The following is a 16714-nucleotide window of genomic DNA, read 5'->3' on the forward strand; positions in this document are numbered from 1 at the left end:
CTATCCCTGCTATGCTGCTCTCTGGGCACAGGGCACATCTCAATAGCCTGAGCATTCATTCTCAGCTAATAAAGTTTGGGTTTTCCAGGGCAAAATTTTCCTGAGGAGTATTTTTTTTTTCCCTTCGGCTCTCAAGCCCGTGCTCGCAGTTTGGCTGGCTCCCTTCCCCCGTCCTGACAGCTCTCATTGTTCCCAGATGATGGCTGTTTGCTGGCCTAAAAAAAAAAAAAAAAAAAGAAAGAGAGAGATTTTGTGATCTAGATGCAGTATCCTTCACACAGTTGGTGCCGTGGAGGAAAGAAACCTTCCAACATCCATGGGATTTGCTCGGCATGGGACTGCCTGCTCCTCAGGTGAATCAGGCTGGAGTGAGCCTTTGGGTCCAGGGTGTGACAGGCTGTGGGATGCTCGGCAGGCACACTGGGGCTCCTTGTGTGGCCACAGTGACTCACAGCCCATGCCCGTGGGATGTGGGTTTTCCTCCACATCCCATGGCAGCCCCGGCACCACCACAGGCACTGGGAAGCCCAGCAGGGAGATGCACCATGCAGGAGGGTACTGATCTGCAGAAAGCTGCCACGCTGGGAAACATTCCTCAGGCCCCTTTTAGCTCCTAATAAGCAATAATATTCTCTGTGGTGACGCCTCTGCTGAATTTTCTTGTACCCAGCACAACCCACAGTTTATCATGTGACTATTTATAAACTGCTGCTGGAGCTTCATAAATGCCTTTTGCTCCTCACACAAGCTGGAGCTGAGCAGCTGGAAACTGTGTTGCAAGAGCAGCCTGAGTTGAGCCCTAAACACAGAAGTTGTGCACGAAACTCCTGTGGATGGTATTTATTAGAGAGCTGCTGGAGAGGAGTTGCCAACTCTGGATACCGAATGCATTGAAAGCTGTGAGTGTGTGGTTTACTAGCCAGTTCATCTTTAATTAATTACAGAGGGCAAACAATTAGGGAAGAGGCTGCTGCTGGACTACCTGACTCATAGGGCAGCTCATGTGCTGCTGTTCCCCTGCCATGGCTCTTCCATGGCCCACATGAGCTCAGGCCTCTGTGTCCAGTTTTGAGCACTCAAGGCAAACCCCCCCAAAGCCAGGGGTCACATCAGGCAGCAGCTGTTTCAGGCAGGGAGCTGAGGAGAGGATGAGGTTGGGAATGGCAATGCTCCTGGCAGCGCTTCCTCCACACGCCCCAAAGGAAGTTTTGCAGTGTCACACACTCCTAGTGGGTTTGTTTTTGGGTAAATGTCAGTCTTTAGGCTTACTGGTAGTTTCTGAGCAATATACATTAAAAACTCTCCAAAACTAAGAGTGCAAAACATGTTAGTGTATATTTACTTCAAGTGGTTGTGAGCAAACAGCTTTTGCAGGTGAAAGAGGTTTTTCATCTGAAGAAAAGAATTTTAAAGATTCTATTTTTTTTAAAAAAAGAAGGAAAGAATAAAAGAATGGAAAGATTGCAATTATTTTGTAGATTTCCACCACTTTCCAGGGAGCTCTGGTGTACATATAACAAAGGGTCTCTCAGGTTCTGAAGAAAACTGAAGACTCAGCTCTGCAGGAAGTCTGAAGAGAGAGTGTGGTGTGGAAACACTGGCCATTAGGTCAGGTCTTCAGTGCCAATGTTGTGCAAACACACAAGTGCACTTGATGGCCACATCTCTGCCACTAGAGAGCACTTGTCACTCTTAAGCCATGATTCAACCTGAGTCTGGCTCTAGAGACCCGGGGTAGATGCTCTGAAACCTGCCACTGAAATTCAGGATAAAGGAGTCATCTGTTACATCTGTTACAAGGAGCTTGAATCATGCCCAATTTGAATGAGATCCAGACCCAAACCAACAACTTAACTGCAGTCTTTGGTGAAAATGCCTGAATTTAGTGGTCAACATCATATTCAAACTTAAAAGATTTCTGCAAATCCCTCAAAATGTACTCCAGAAATCTGTCTAATAAAACATTATAACTCTTGGATAATTTGGTTCAAACTGCAAAGAAACAAGCAAACCAAAAGCAGAACCAACAACCACTTCAGGATTTGGTTTGCTTCAGCTTAACCAAATTTTGAATATGTAGTTAAATAAAGCAGATGTCAGTCACAAGGTGCACTGAGCCCAAATATGGACCAGCACAGCTTGTAGCCAGATCTTCAGGTCCCCAGAACCCTACTTGCTACCACACAGTGGCTTGGTCTGAGTGTTTACCATGGTATTCAGTCTCCTCAGGCTTGTGGGGAAGAGGAAGAAGCAGGAAAATGGTTAATGTACATGATTTTTTCCTGTATTCTTTTTTCCATCTTTATTTTTTATTTTTTTAAACCTGACATAGAATAAGGTGCATGGGAAGAATACAAATATGCAGCTATAATACATGACAATGCAGCAAAATCCTGGACTCTGTCAATTACTGTGGCACCATATTTTTTTATTTTATTCCTTTGGGGAAATATATCATTCAAGTAAAAGAATCATTTGGACAATGCAACTACACGGAGAATATCCAATGCATGAAGACACTCCTTTGCAGTGAGCTGCACACGGAGAGATATGGAAAATGTAAGGAAACAGAAGGAAAACTTCCTGGTCTAATAGGTGATACAGTGCTGCCAAATGAGAGTCCCTCTAAAACACACTTGTCACCTTCAGAGATCCCTTGAAGCTACAGGGGACACAGCTGACTCCTTTTGTAGTAACAGTATTCTGAAGAAATGGAAAAAAACTCCATCACAGCAGCCAAAACTGACTTGGGCAGCAGAAAGATTAACACCTGGGAGGAGGAGCAGCTTGGGAATGTATGGGGCAGGGCTGAAAATCCAAATTATTTTGTTCAAGACTAGAAGAGCTGCCCAGTAACATCTGCTGGGCAGCTTTGGATTGTTCAGAGTGAACTGTTTTTGAAAGGAGGACATGAGCCAAAAAATTGCATTTTGTTCACCTGGCGATGACTTCAAAATTAAGATTGAATTATTTTGAATTGTGTGGTTGGAGATTTTTGAGGAAGTTGGGGGAAAAAAAAGAAGAAGCAAATAATCAGGAGGTGGCTTGCTAGGTTATGCTCATTAGCCCAAACACAGAGCCAGGGAAGGGAGACCTCAGTGCCCTCCTCTCCCTGGGGGACATGGACCTCTGGGCTTTGCTCCTGGGGGAGGTTCTGAGCCCAAAGGCTGGGACAAAGCTGCTCCCTTGGGCCGCTTCTCCCTCTGGAAGTGGGAGCTGCCCAGGGGCCTTGTGCAGCCTCTTCACTGGACACGTCAGTCTGCAGTGGGGATCAGATTGTGTGGATGAGATTTGCTTTGAACAGTATCCTGAGCCAATTTTTTAACAGCAGGGAAAAATCTCCCAGTAGTGAGTGGGATATTAGGCTTGAGGATTTCAATTGGAATAGAAGACACTTTTCTTCTTCAGCCAACACTGCCAAGGAAGGATCAGTGAATTCCCATAATTCCTTTAACCATATTGGCCCTCCATCTCCATTTACCTTCATATCTTTTTATTAAAAAATAATAGTGGTAATAACTTTTGCATTGGGGAAATATGCATGAGTTGTGAATTATTGACTATAATATTGCATGATCATCTGAGTCTGTTCAAGTTTTCAGAACATGGTATCCAGGTCTGTATGCAACATGTCAGTTATTTTGCCTTTTTAAGTATCTACTTTTTTTTTTCCTTTGGGCTTGTACAATATATTACTAAAAATTTTGAAGGAAATTAATCTGTTTTTCAGGTAATAAATTAAATAGAGATCACTCTCGAGAAAAAGTAGTTCATTATTTTAACTGCAAAATAAATCACAATGAAGATGACATGTTTTCAGGCATGTAGACCAGTCAGTGTATGTAAAAATACACCCAATCTTTTAATTATATCTAGGCTTTGACTAGTCATTTCTTTAACAGCAATCAAAATGTTTGCACATGCAGAAAAGCTTTCACCTTTTAAAGAATATTTTCCTTTGCAAATCTAGGTGACCAGCTTCATCCTGGGAGAATCAATGGAAAATGAGTGGTAGTGGGAGGGGCTGGCTGCAGGAGAAGGGGACTGTGAGTGAGGGTCAGGCTGGGCAGCTCTTTGCACAGGAGGTAAAGTTTCCCTTGTCTCCTTTGCATATTCATGTGGTGGACCTGGCTGTTAAATCGCAGTGTTGCTTTGCTTTCTTAACAGATTTCACTGGGTTAATTACGTGGAAAAATTGGTAGCAGCGTATATGACATATATCCAACCACCTTATAATAAATTAAAATTCCTTTAATAGTCACAATGTTTTGTCATTTTCAAAAAAAGACTCAAAGGTAAATGTTGATTTTAATATGGTTGTAGCTGTTCCCTCATAAGTTTAGTGGTTAGAACACCAGCAGATCTTTCAATGAATACTTATGAGCTATTGATTAAAAAAAAGTAGCCGCAGAGCTTGTGGTGCAGGATATGCCTTGCATTAGGGAAACTGTACAGACATCTTTATATTAAATGTATGCACAGCACCTCAAAAGATCATGCTGGAACTGTAAATTGTAACCCTCCAGCAAAAGTTTAATGTTTGTTCAAAGGGGGCGGCTTTCTATTACATTGTTTGAACAGATCTCCTCAGACAATGATCATAACCTTGTTCCCTTCTCCTCCACACGCAGGTTATGATATCTATACTCTCCTTATCATATGTGACTTCACTTCTATCAGCTGTCTCTGGCTCTCACCTGATTTTATGGTGGAAGCCAATGGGGATAAATGTGGAGCCCAAACGACACCCTCAGATTTTTGAGAACAGCCAAATGTTTCACCCTGGGCAGGGAGATGGGAATTATTTTAATTTTATTTTGATGCATTCCCGGCGGGCGGGTATCAGCCCTGCCCGGCGTTGTTCCCTGCGATTGCGGGGAGCAGGTGCGGCTGTCGGGGCTGTCCCCGGGCCCGGTGACACGGAGCGGGGAGGGCTCGGTGTGGCGGGGCTGTCCCCTGCCCCGGGCCCGGTGACACCGAGCGGGGCTGTCCCTGTCCCTGTCCCCGGCTCTGGTCCCCTGTCCCCCGGCCCGGGCAGCCGCGTCCTGCCGGGCGAGCCGCGCTCCTCGCAGACCTGGCTCACACAACAGGGATCTCCTCATGATAAAAGTATCGCTCCACTGTGCTGATTTTTTTTTCTCTGCTTTTTGAAACCGTGACTCGTGGCTCGTGGGTTTTCTTTTCTTCCCCTTTTATTTATTTATTTATTTATTTATTTATTTATTTTTCTTAAAATTTTCACTGTCAATGCCTCTTAGACCTATTGTTGCCTGCAACTTCAGCATTTTGCGGCAAGGAGGCTGAAATCTGCCCCTAACTTATATGTCTTATCACAGAGGAGCCTGCCAAAATAATCCATCAAAAAGTTCAGACGTTCAGTTGGTCACTGAATAGCTGTTCCAGCCTGTGTAAAACAGCTGCTATCCACTATGTGACTAAGAATAAAAAAAATGTCTCCATCACCCTGAAAAACAAAAAACAAATTGTAATACCTAGGCTATTAAAAAATCAGTAATGCTGTCCTTTAAAAATGATTAGAAATGTATGAGCAGGGGTGGTTTTTTTTTTTTTTTTTTTTTTTCAGAAAGCAAATTTGGACGAGAAGAAATGGCTCAGCAAGGACGTAAAAAAGACCTCAGTCTGTACATCTTTGTGTGTATGGGAAAGGCACGTAGGATCTGGTTCCCAAGCCCAGCAATTCCCTCTCACTCGCTGCGTTTGGTGAACCTGCAAGGGCAGCAATAACAGCCCTGTACTACAGAGACTTCAAATCCTCTTCTATCTAGGTTCTCGTGCTGTGCTCTCATCACTGGGGTTTTGCACCTAGGAAGGGCTAATAGGTACTAATTATGATTATAGCAGCAGCTATTTTTTGCTATACTTAGTACGGTCCCATATGCTTAGGATTCTAGAAGACAAAGGGGACAAATTGAATGATTTTGGATGTGAAATTCATTTGCAGTGCTTTAATTCCTTAATCTAAGACTAAAGAGTGCATTGGATATGCTGGCCTAAGAGTGAATATGCTCTGAGCCTCCTGGGATTTTGTCTTATCTGAACTGGCCCCAAAAACTTCAGAAAATAGTAGAAACAAGATTTTTATTTTGTCCCCCCTCCCTCTTTTTTTTTTTTGCTTTGCAAAGGAATAAAAAAAATTTTGCTGTACTTGTCAATATATTCTATAAACATAGGAAACTGAAGAACACGGAAAACATTATGAGAGATTTGAAAAATGCACACAGCAATGATGAATCAAATTCTCCCCTGAAATAATTCCACTGATTTCAGTGGAATTAGGCCAGTAGGGAATTTGACCCTTAACAATCTTGTTCAAATTCTACAGAAGTTTCATGCTGGAATGTACTCACAAACATCTAGGATGACTCACAAAAGAAAAATTTATTAATTTGATTAAAATGCTTATGTACTGTGCTTTCAGTACAGATCTTTTTATGGGTTCCATAAAGAATTTAATATAAATTCTTGAAATTTCTGTGGCAATTTTCTAAAGGCAGACAAATAAGAAAGTAATGTTACTTCAAGCATAAAAAGAAACTAATTAAAAATTTAGAATAAATGTGACTAATTCTAAATTAGGGCATACTTATAAAAATATTTTGCCAGAATAAAACTAAGCTAAGGTTCCATACTTATGCACAGTTTCAGTTCTTTTCTCTCTCTCTCTCTCTCTTTTTTTTAGGCTAGAGCATAATCTTATAATACAATAAATGAAAAATATGTGTTGAGGGAATCAATATACTGATTGTATGACTTTTTAGAACAACGTTCATCTTGTGATAGCTAATTAATTTATGTTTTACTTAACATAAAATTTTCTTTAGCCTTAATTCAGAAGTAAATTGCTCTTTTAAGATTTAGGATTTTGTTTTAAAATAATTAACAGAGAGAAATGAATTTCAAAACTGCTCAATTAATTTAATAACAATAGCTTTTGAGGTATAAATACAACCCTTTGCTCCATTCAAGCAAAAAAATTAACACTACGTGTACAGAGTGAAATATATTTTAGTACATATGTCTCAACCGAGGGACATGCCATCCTCACTGCAGCAGAGAAACGCTCACACTTCCAAAGACTAACCAAATCCCAGGAATATTCAAGTTTCCTCAAAAGCCTCTGTTATTGAGCAATAATTTAAATTACAAGTAGTTATTAAAAAATAGCAAATTAAATGTGGAGAATCCTCCACTTACGCAGGAGATGAAAAGGTTTTTAAAGTTTCCTTTCCAAAATCAGATTTTTTTTTATTTTATTTGCCTTCCCCCTTGTCCCCCCATGGAGTTCCTATGGAATATATGCATCACTGCTACTTAAAAGTTCGACAGTGAGAGCACAAATGTCAACTAAAGGACATTATTCAGCACGAAACATCTGCACCAAGTTGTGGAATTGTGGTAATACTATAAGGAATAAGCTGAGCAAAAATTCCTGTGTCTAATATTGTTACACAATTTTATGTGATAAATGGCCAGAACAAATGTTGGTCAGAATTATGTTTTTGTTCTATCTTATTCTGCAAAACTAATTTGTGAATGACCCCAAAGATAGATGATTTGTTAATTTGCAGATGTCTCTTCACTTTCCTCTCCGTCTCTGGCTGTTTCAGGAGATTACGCATTTACTGACTCTCTGTGCATGTATAAAATATCTCTCTCTTAGGCATTTCTCAATCACTCATCGTACCATGTTTAAGTGCTAAATATATGTATTAGGCACACACATGCCCACCCACAAATGTGAGATACTTATACGTATCTGCTAGCTAGACATTCAATTAAATATGTATTGTAAAAGGCATAAGTGATTTCAAAGATTTGAAGACAACCGTGATGACAGTATATATTACTGTTAAATTCACCAAGGCACATCTGCAAAACAGACTAGGGACTTATCTGTAAATCTTCTCTAGGAAGCTGAAGGTAAACATTATTTGTTTGCCAGAAGAGTGTGGAAAAAAATATTTATGATTTCGAGAAATAGTTAGTGAAACCTTTGCTAAGGGAGTAGCAGTACGTTTGCTTTTTAAATGAATTCATCTCAAGTAATCAGGATTTAGTTAAATGGACTAATGCCACTGAACGTTTCAGTCTGTCATTTGGGGTGTGAACACTGGCACTCAGAGGATACCTTTTAAGCACAATACATTTATGAACTCATTTCTTTTTCCCTGAGGATTAAAAAAATAATTTTTATGCACAGTATCAGTGGCCTTCTTTAATAATTTCCTCACTGCCGCAGCTCACCTTTAGAAAAGATGGAGAGTTTAACCACATATGGTAAAAGTTTTAGCCCTGGGGGGTTTATTATAGCAATATTCCTTTTCAGTGCACTGTCCACCACAACGGGTCTTAACATTTCCTCACTGGGCAGACAAGCAGAGAGGCACAAAAATGAAACAAGCTATGTTTAGCAGAATTCTTACATACCATAATCTCTTTACCATGGTCAGGCAAGGCTGGAATTTTCAAGATGATCTCTTATGGCACAAATCCATTGCAGGACAGAGCTGATTTACAGCTTAGCACCATTCTCCACTCTTCACTGAGAGTAAGTTAAATGACCCAAGAATAACATTAATATGTACTATAACTAGATAGAATGGTGGTCTAAAGGGTGGTCTAAGGCATTATCTTTCACCCAAGGAAACTCAAGCTCATATATTGCCCAGAAATACTAATAAGGGTCAAGTATCATTACTATTTTAAGAGGTTGACAATGCAGTGAGTTATGGGGTATGATAGCAAAGCAGGGCTCTTCTCCTGCCTTCTATCAGCCCTCTTGTCTCTCCTCTGTAATGTTTTGAACAAATCTTGGCTAAATTAGACTCATTATTTTCCACGCTCTCCAATGGCTAACCTGGTTTAAAAATACCTGCTGACAATTTTTTTTTCTTTTTTTTTGCTTGGTTAGGCCAATATGCTCAACCTCAGCTGAATCCCACAGTAAACTTTTTCTTCCTTTTCTCCCTTTTATTAGGGAAGTAATTTAGAATTTAAAAAAAATCTCAAACAAACCACAAAAACAATGTGGAAGAAACTGAAGTGCAATTTTAAAATCAAATTAGGAGGGGCTCTAAAATATTTCCCCAGTAAAAAGAAAGGTCTGACAAAACAGTAAATAGAAAAGTAAGATGTTGAAATTATTTTAAGACAGATGCCTTTTTAAACTGCATTAAGAACACCTATCATGGAGCCTGATTCCAGCAGTTCCTCACACAGGAGGTATTTTATCTTCACAACATCTGGCACTGTCAAGAAGGTACAGTTGTAGACCTTACCAGATGCAGACACTCCATACATAAAAGTACACTAACAAATCATACCATTAATAGCAGCACAACACAAGTGTTTCTTATACATCCATGAAGAGAACTATTCCATGGTTATGGGAAAGCTTAAGGAAAAAAAAAAAAGCCACAAAAACCCCCACAAACCTGAACAGAAATTTCTTATAATTCCTAAAACATAAAAATAACTCAGAGAGCTTTATTTTCAGCTTTTTTTATAGATGACTGACAAGAAGGCTTTTTTCTTCAGGGTGAAAAACTCCTTGTCCCATAAATCTGTGTGGTTGACATATCTAGGTAAATTTGTATCCTTGCTCAAAGGGATCACTGGTTTTATTCTCTATGGATTTTTCACTCACTCTGTTGTGGAAAGTGAGTTGAGGCAGAGAAAAAATTGCTTGATATTTGAAGGAAGGTTTACATTATTTTATATCATCCACACTGCTCTGTTGTCACTTGGTTTCTTTTATGAACTGTTTTAAACATGATATTATACTACATAAACCTTGCCCATTTTTGAATATGTAGTTTGTTCCATACCCTGAAGGTCTCGAGCTCAATATTCCTCTCACGTCCTTGTCTGTTAGTTGGACCTAACTATATTAATGCCCCCCAAAAAATGAAGGCATTTGGAAGTTATATATTTATCAAAAACACATGCTATGTTTCCTACTTTAATATTTCATTTATTTATTTTTCAATCAAGGTGTCTCTGATAGTCTCTAATATAAACGAGTGGTACCCTGTGTTTCAAGTAAGATGCCCTTGAAAGCAGATCTGAACATCAGTGGCATTAAGGTAATTGCCAAAACCCAAGGATTTATTTAGTTTGCATATGCATCACTTGATCCTTCCCCTTTGTATTTCACCATCAGTAATCAATAACCCATAGGACTCATCAGTGCAATGAATACGACTAACAAGAGAGACAACTTTTTTTTCTGATCTCTTTTTCCTCTGGCAAATAAAGCCCCCACCCTTTTATTAAATGGTTAAGTAAAATAAATAGGTCTCAGTGAAATGAACTTTTAATATCCAAGCGCTGCTCCACGTTTTGTACAATATTATCAAAGCAAAATGCGCAGAACAGCAGCGAGCTCCAGTCCCAGCGAATTATTTTAGTATATATGATACCACTCTTCTCAAAGCTGGAGCCATAACATGTTGTCAGGACCGTGTTTTCTATTCCTGCAACACACTTTAAAATTTAATTTTCTCCAAAGCGCGTGCTGCTCCTTGGAACCGAGGTGATTTTAAGTGCCTGTGCTGTGTTATGACAGCGGTGATGGTGGTGGTGCACGCTTGGCAGGGGGATTAGATATGGGTCAAATGTTTAACCATCTGGATTTGCCATGAGCTAAACCTTATTTTTGATACCTCTGTTTAGACTAAGTGGAAAGCGATTCCTCCCTCGCCCTTTCGGAACTTTTCCCTCTCCTCTGCGGGCTGGCGTGGCCCTGGAGCCGCACTTCTCCTACCACCCTGTGGCAATCGCATGCCATGACACACGTCAGCTCAGCCCGGGCTGCTGTGCAGCCATCGACAGAGTTATTTGTCTTCTGGTGATTAATTCTGGGAGCAATTAACTTAGTTTCCTTTTTTTTTTTTTTTTTTTTTTTTTTTTTTTTTTTTTTTCCCAATGCAAATAATACACGGGTAGGTGAAGAGTGATAAGATGAGAGCAAATCTGTAAAACAGATTACTGCTGCTAAACTCTTTCTGGATGTGTAACTTGAACTGTATTAAAATAAGCCTTAAATGCTGGAAGGGATAGACTTCAGTTGTGTGTCTGAGCTATTAGTGTATTATAGAGATAGAAGATACTAAATAAAATATCTGGGCAATATTTTAGACGTGTCTATTTGCTTACTCAACAGCTCAGGAGATGATGAATACAAGAAGTTATCTTGATCAAAAAGAGAAAGGTTAATACAATTAAAATTTTCTCACTGCATGCACATTTCACAAATTCTCTGCATTTTATATGTAGCAGATGGTGTTCAAACAAATCAAGAAGCTGAAGCTAAAAAACCACCCTGATGGAGAAACTCATATATTTCTTCAAACGATAAGATGAACTGCAGATGTTTGTTGGAGTACTGCTGACGCAGGCGACCTAAGAAGCAAAGGCTTAAAAAGAAGAGTCTAGTTGTGTTTAGCACTGGCCAACCACTCTAGCTGTCACTGCATGATTTATGGAGCTCGCTTGCTAGATTTTATGTCGACAGAGAAATTGTGATTAAAAAAAAGCCTGACCAGATATCTATGCTAACAGGGAAGGTGGCAAAACTCTAGCTGTATGGCATACCTTACACCCCTCTTGCAAGTTTAGCTTTTCTGGGCAGACAAGGATATTTAAGCAGCATAACTCACTTCCATCAATCTTTCAGAGTTTTGACCAACGTGCTTTCATGCTTCTGCATTTTGCCCACATGGTTCTCGGTAGTGCTGCTAGAATACTGTGCTTATCTGACACCTGCAGTCAAATTAATCCCAAGTTAAGCCTGACAAAGTCACTAAAAGGAAAACAGTTGTCTGTTTAAGAGCTTGGGAATCAGACACAAAACCAGCTGCTTGATACGTGCTTAAAAATCATTAGCAAGCGCTTAAAAATTAATTTCAAGATTAAGCTTGATAACGTTTACAAAACCTACAATTAACTCAGTGTTTTACTGGGAGAAAGTCGCACCCTTGTGTGTCAGTGTTTCCACACAGAAAATCACATGTTCTTATAGGACTTGTTGCAACTTGGCTGTAAATATTTACTTTAGACAGCAGTTTAGTAGTACACAAGGTTTCAGCCCAAAAGCAAATATTTCATACCAAGTCTCAAATATATGGATTTTCCCATTTGTAAATGATTCAGGCAGCCTTTCCCCTCCCTTAGAACTGCTAACTCAATCTATAAACATAAATATAGCATTTCAGAGGAGAAAGGATACAAATCACACATCAGTACAGTAGTCCTCAGGGAGTTTATTATGGAGTAATTGGACCAAACAAGGGCCAACTTCTGGCCTGATTTACAGTCTCAACAAATCTATTGACATCAGCAGAAGTCTAAGGAAAGGAAGAATTTGGCTTTGAGGGGTGGGAAAGTCTTTTAAATTATTCCAGCTTAGCCTCCCTAGGCTAACTTCTGCTCTGAAGGGGCACCATTATAAACGTGACTTGCTGGGTGTAACTCAGAGCAAGGCTTTGCCTCCCCAGCAATGCTTACTCATCAATTCTGAATTTGGCTTCTCCAAACAATTATAACCCTCAGCAGATATTGCATAACATCACTGAGCATGTGTGGTTTTCTTATATAATTCATTAGGCTGGTTGCAAAGCAGAGCTCCAGGCTAGGGGCCAAGTCACACAGGGTATGAGCAGCTTCAGAAATAACCACCATTCAGGTTTGTTTGCAAGGAGCTCTTGAAGGAAGCCATCAAATTAAGGAAAACAAAGTAAGTAATGAACTTGTGTTGGTGCAGTTTTGTTGTATCCTCCCTAGGATTGCTGATGTGGGGTTAGGAAGAGGGTGTGGGGACAGGTTACTGTGGCTGCTGGGATGGAACCAGCAGCAGTGATGAAGGGCACCACCATGCCCATGTAACAGGGAAAGAGCATTTTGTAAGGTTTGCACAGGAATTTTGTGCCGTCAATGGACGTTCACTCAGCTACAGCTGGAACTGGAAGTGACCCAGAGTAAATGTTTCACAGGCCATGGCAAATTGCTTGGAGATTTCAATGCGTGTGACCATGTAATTATATCATACATATCTCCTAGATCACTGGTTTTGTGGTTCCAGAATGGTTACCAGAGACTAAAGGGCAGCAGTGTCTTCATCTCAGGGTTGATATGAGGTAACAAGAGGTCTCGATTTCAGATTAACATGTGGGTCAATGTCTCTGAACTTGCAGCTAGAATTTTTCTCATTTATTTTTTGTGCCTTAGTTTGCCATGGTATTTCTTTCAGTAGCTGCTCTGTTTCTGTGATTTTCACTGAATTTACCCTGGAAACAAACACTGTCAGTTGAGTCTGAGTCAGATTGTGGTTCTGCCAGCCACGGAGTTTATGAATGTACCTAATGACTCAGTTTTCTGCAGTTCTTGAGCAGTGTGCAATCAGAAATAAAAGAGATGTTTACAGTGTAGTTATGGTTATTGTCAAACACAGGAAATATTTGCAAACATGTCTTAAAATCTCAAAGAAAGTGCCTGGGTCTACCCTGTGGGTGGGCTGTCTGTCTGTAACCACTACAGACGAAGACAGGTTTGTGCTTATCTTCTTTGGATGCTGTGTGAACCATTCGGTGCTGGACTGGCTGCAGAGAATGAAATCTGGTGTGCAATGGGACACTCCTACCTGCTTTATGATAGATTTTACATCCAGATATATGCCAAAATTAATTCAAGGAGATGCTGCATAGGACAGGATTGGAATCTCTGCCATGTGCACTTATGCTGTTGCCTGTCTGGAGATTTTCCTTCGTGTTAGTGTGGCCACTTAGGAATGAATATCTTTGTGCCTCATCCTCCATCTCCTCAGGACAAAACATCTCTTTTAGTTTTCTGTTTGTTTTCTGTTTGCATAAGACTTCAGAAAAAGGGACACTGGTCTGCTCAGAAGAGCCCTCAGTTTTCCCAAGGGATGGGTGATACATTAGCAACAGGTATAAAACTCCCCTCCAGGAAATGCAAAATATGCAAAAGTGACTTATTTACACCCACAGCTTCCAGTACACTTTCCACTTTCCTTCTTTCTTTGCTGGAGGATGTTATGCCAAGTTGCTTTTCTGCCTGAGACAGAGTGAACACTTGTCTGCCACTTACTTCTGTGGGATGTGCACAGAGAGGCAGAATCTGACTTTACAAGCTTTTACCATCCTTAGTAATGTCATTCCTTTGATAAGGCACAATATTATATACCTTTCTGCATTTCACATGTCATTAGATCTTTGATCATGAAAAGTCATAAATATAAATAAAGTATTATGCTATCCCAGCAAGCTGCAAAAGCATCTGTTTAGTCCCTGAAAGTGCTTGCAGAACAAACAGTGCTGTGAAATCATTGTTGGCAATGCCTGTGTTATTCTTGCTCCTGATAAATGCACTATTGAAATAAACCAGCTCTCCCAGCATTAATGATCATTTGATTAAAGAAAACTTTCTAGTTAACATTTTGTAACAATGTAATAAGTAACTTTCAATTAAATTTTTCTATATGTGGGGAAAATGTGTAATGAATAAATCAGTAAAGACCACATAATGGAAGCCTATTAGCAGGGTGAATATATTCTTGTAACTCAAATTTCTATACCACTTTAGTATTATCTTCTATCAGAAGAGAAGGTACAATTACCAATTTTATCTTATCTTAGACTTATTATTAAAGAGTAGTAAAGGAAACTTCATTCCAGAAGCTATAATGTGATTTTTGATTAATGGTGGGACTTTTATGTGACAAGAATATTTCTCCTAGGCAAAGTAGACACTTGTATCTTTGCCTGAACTGACTTGTTTCTGGCAGGATTTTCACTGACAGAAAGTTTTGCTTCTCTATAGATACATGTATTTTTCTGTATATACAGCAGATTTAGGTGTGTAGGATCTAATACAATCTGAACCTAATCTATGCTACATGAAAGGAGTTAAGCCTTTACTCCACATTTTAATCCATTTAACAAGCCTCTCTAAGCAATAAACACCTTATACTTTATCTTATCAAATGTCAAAGCTGTAAAGTGAAAGGTTACAAATATGAGCAAAATTCATCATCACTTGAAGTGTTGCAAGTAGGTCTCACACCTGTAGATAGATGCAAAGGTTATTGTTACTGGAAGCTACGTGTAAATAATGATGGCCAATGGGATGTTCAAGAAATGATTTGAAATACATGGAAATGGGTATCCATTCAAGGTTTGTGACTACTTGGCTACTTTCTACTAAAAGCTAGATCTACTAAAGCTAGATTTGTTTTTCCTAGATTCTCCTTAGTTCCAAATAGCATAATTGTTTGATTTCCCTTTCAATATATATTTTTTCCTGCACTTGCATCTTCTTTCATATAAATACACATAAATGAATTTATATCCATGCATAGATATATGTGCTTATGTCAATTGTCCTGGTTTCACCTGAGATAGAGTTAATTTTCTTCCTAGTAGCTAGTCTAGGGCTATGTTTTGGATTTAGTATGAGAACTATGTTGATAATACACTTATATTTCACTGCTGAGTAGTGTTTATACCAAGTTATCCCTCCTCCATCCTGCTGTGGAGGGGTGAGTGAGCTAGCAGCCCTGTAGTGCTTTGCTGCTGGCTGGGGTTAAACTACATTAATATAAAAATATACCCCCCTATATATATTTAATCGTGCATATGGACAGGTATTTAGGTGATACCTCCAGGCTGGCTCGTGTCTGACAAGTCCACCAATAAACTGGCACTGACTGTCATATCCTTCTTTGTTTTGCTTCCAAGTTTTAAGTCTCTATCGCCAATATAAATTTCATAGGTCATTGAAAATACAGAGTGTCCTGATACATGGTGCTCCTGTATTGAATAGAAGGTTTTCTTCAAATTCTGTACAATTCAGTGGGCATTATTCCAGGGAAAATAACTGTTTGTGTCAGATGAGGCATACATGCAGTTCATGGAATCCTTTAAATTGTTCAAAATGAGTGTTTTTACTGATCCCTTCAAATACCAATGGGTTTGCTTTGGAGTGGGACTTCTAAACAGTTTTAACAAGCTGGGTTTTTTTTTTCCTTCCCTTGAAAATAAAGAGGCAATCAGAGTCATGTTCACACTCCTCATTCAATAAAATGCAGGAAGAGTCAAAACCATTAAGCCTGTGCAACCAAATGTCTGTTTCTGCCAAACTGTATGGAAACAATATCTTTTCAGGTTGTACCCAAATTGGGTAAGTGAACATGGCCAGCAGCATTTCAACATCTGTGTTACTGCACATAAACCCCTTGGTGATTCACTGGCTGCTCCTGCTGCCTTCTCCACGGTATCTGTAAATATGCACAACATATGAAACACCTCTGTAAGGGCTCTTCCAGCTTGGAGACCTTCCTCTGCCACAAAAAACTCCCCCCAAACTCTGCTGTTGATTCAGGTACAAATGGGCCACCAGTATATTTTCCAGGGCAACCACAGGGCTTATGAACTCCAAGTTTGCAGCAACACTGTGGATCAGTGCAGATTTTATCCATCCCCTTCAAAACTAGAAGAAAAGAAATGGGCCTTTCAATTAACCTCATATTAGTGCAAGAAGGATGATGGCATAATTTTAAATGCGTGTTATCTTGCATGAAATATAACGTCTGTGCAGAATAATTTCCAGCTTCCCCCGCTGCTAATCTATGAACAAATACAAACAAAAAACAGTAGCAGGTCAGAGCCCCCATAAT

Source organism: Zosterops lateralis, assembly GCF_965231275.1.
Source record: "Zosterops lateralis genome assembly, chromosome: 7".
Classification (NCBI taxonomy): Eukaryota; Metazoa; Chordata; class Aves; order Passeriformes; family Zosteropidae; genus Zosterops; species Zosterops lateralis.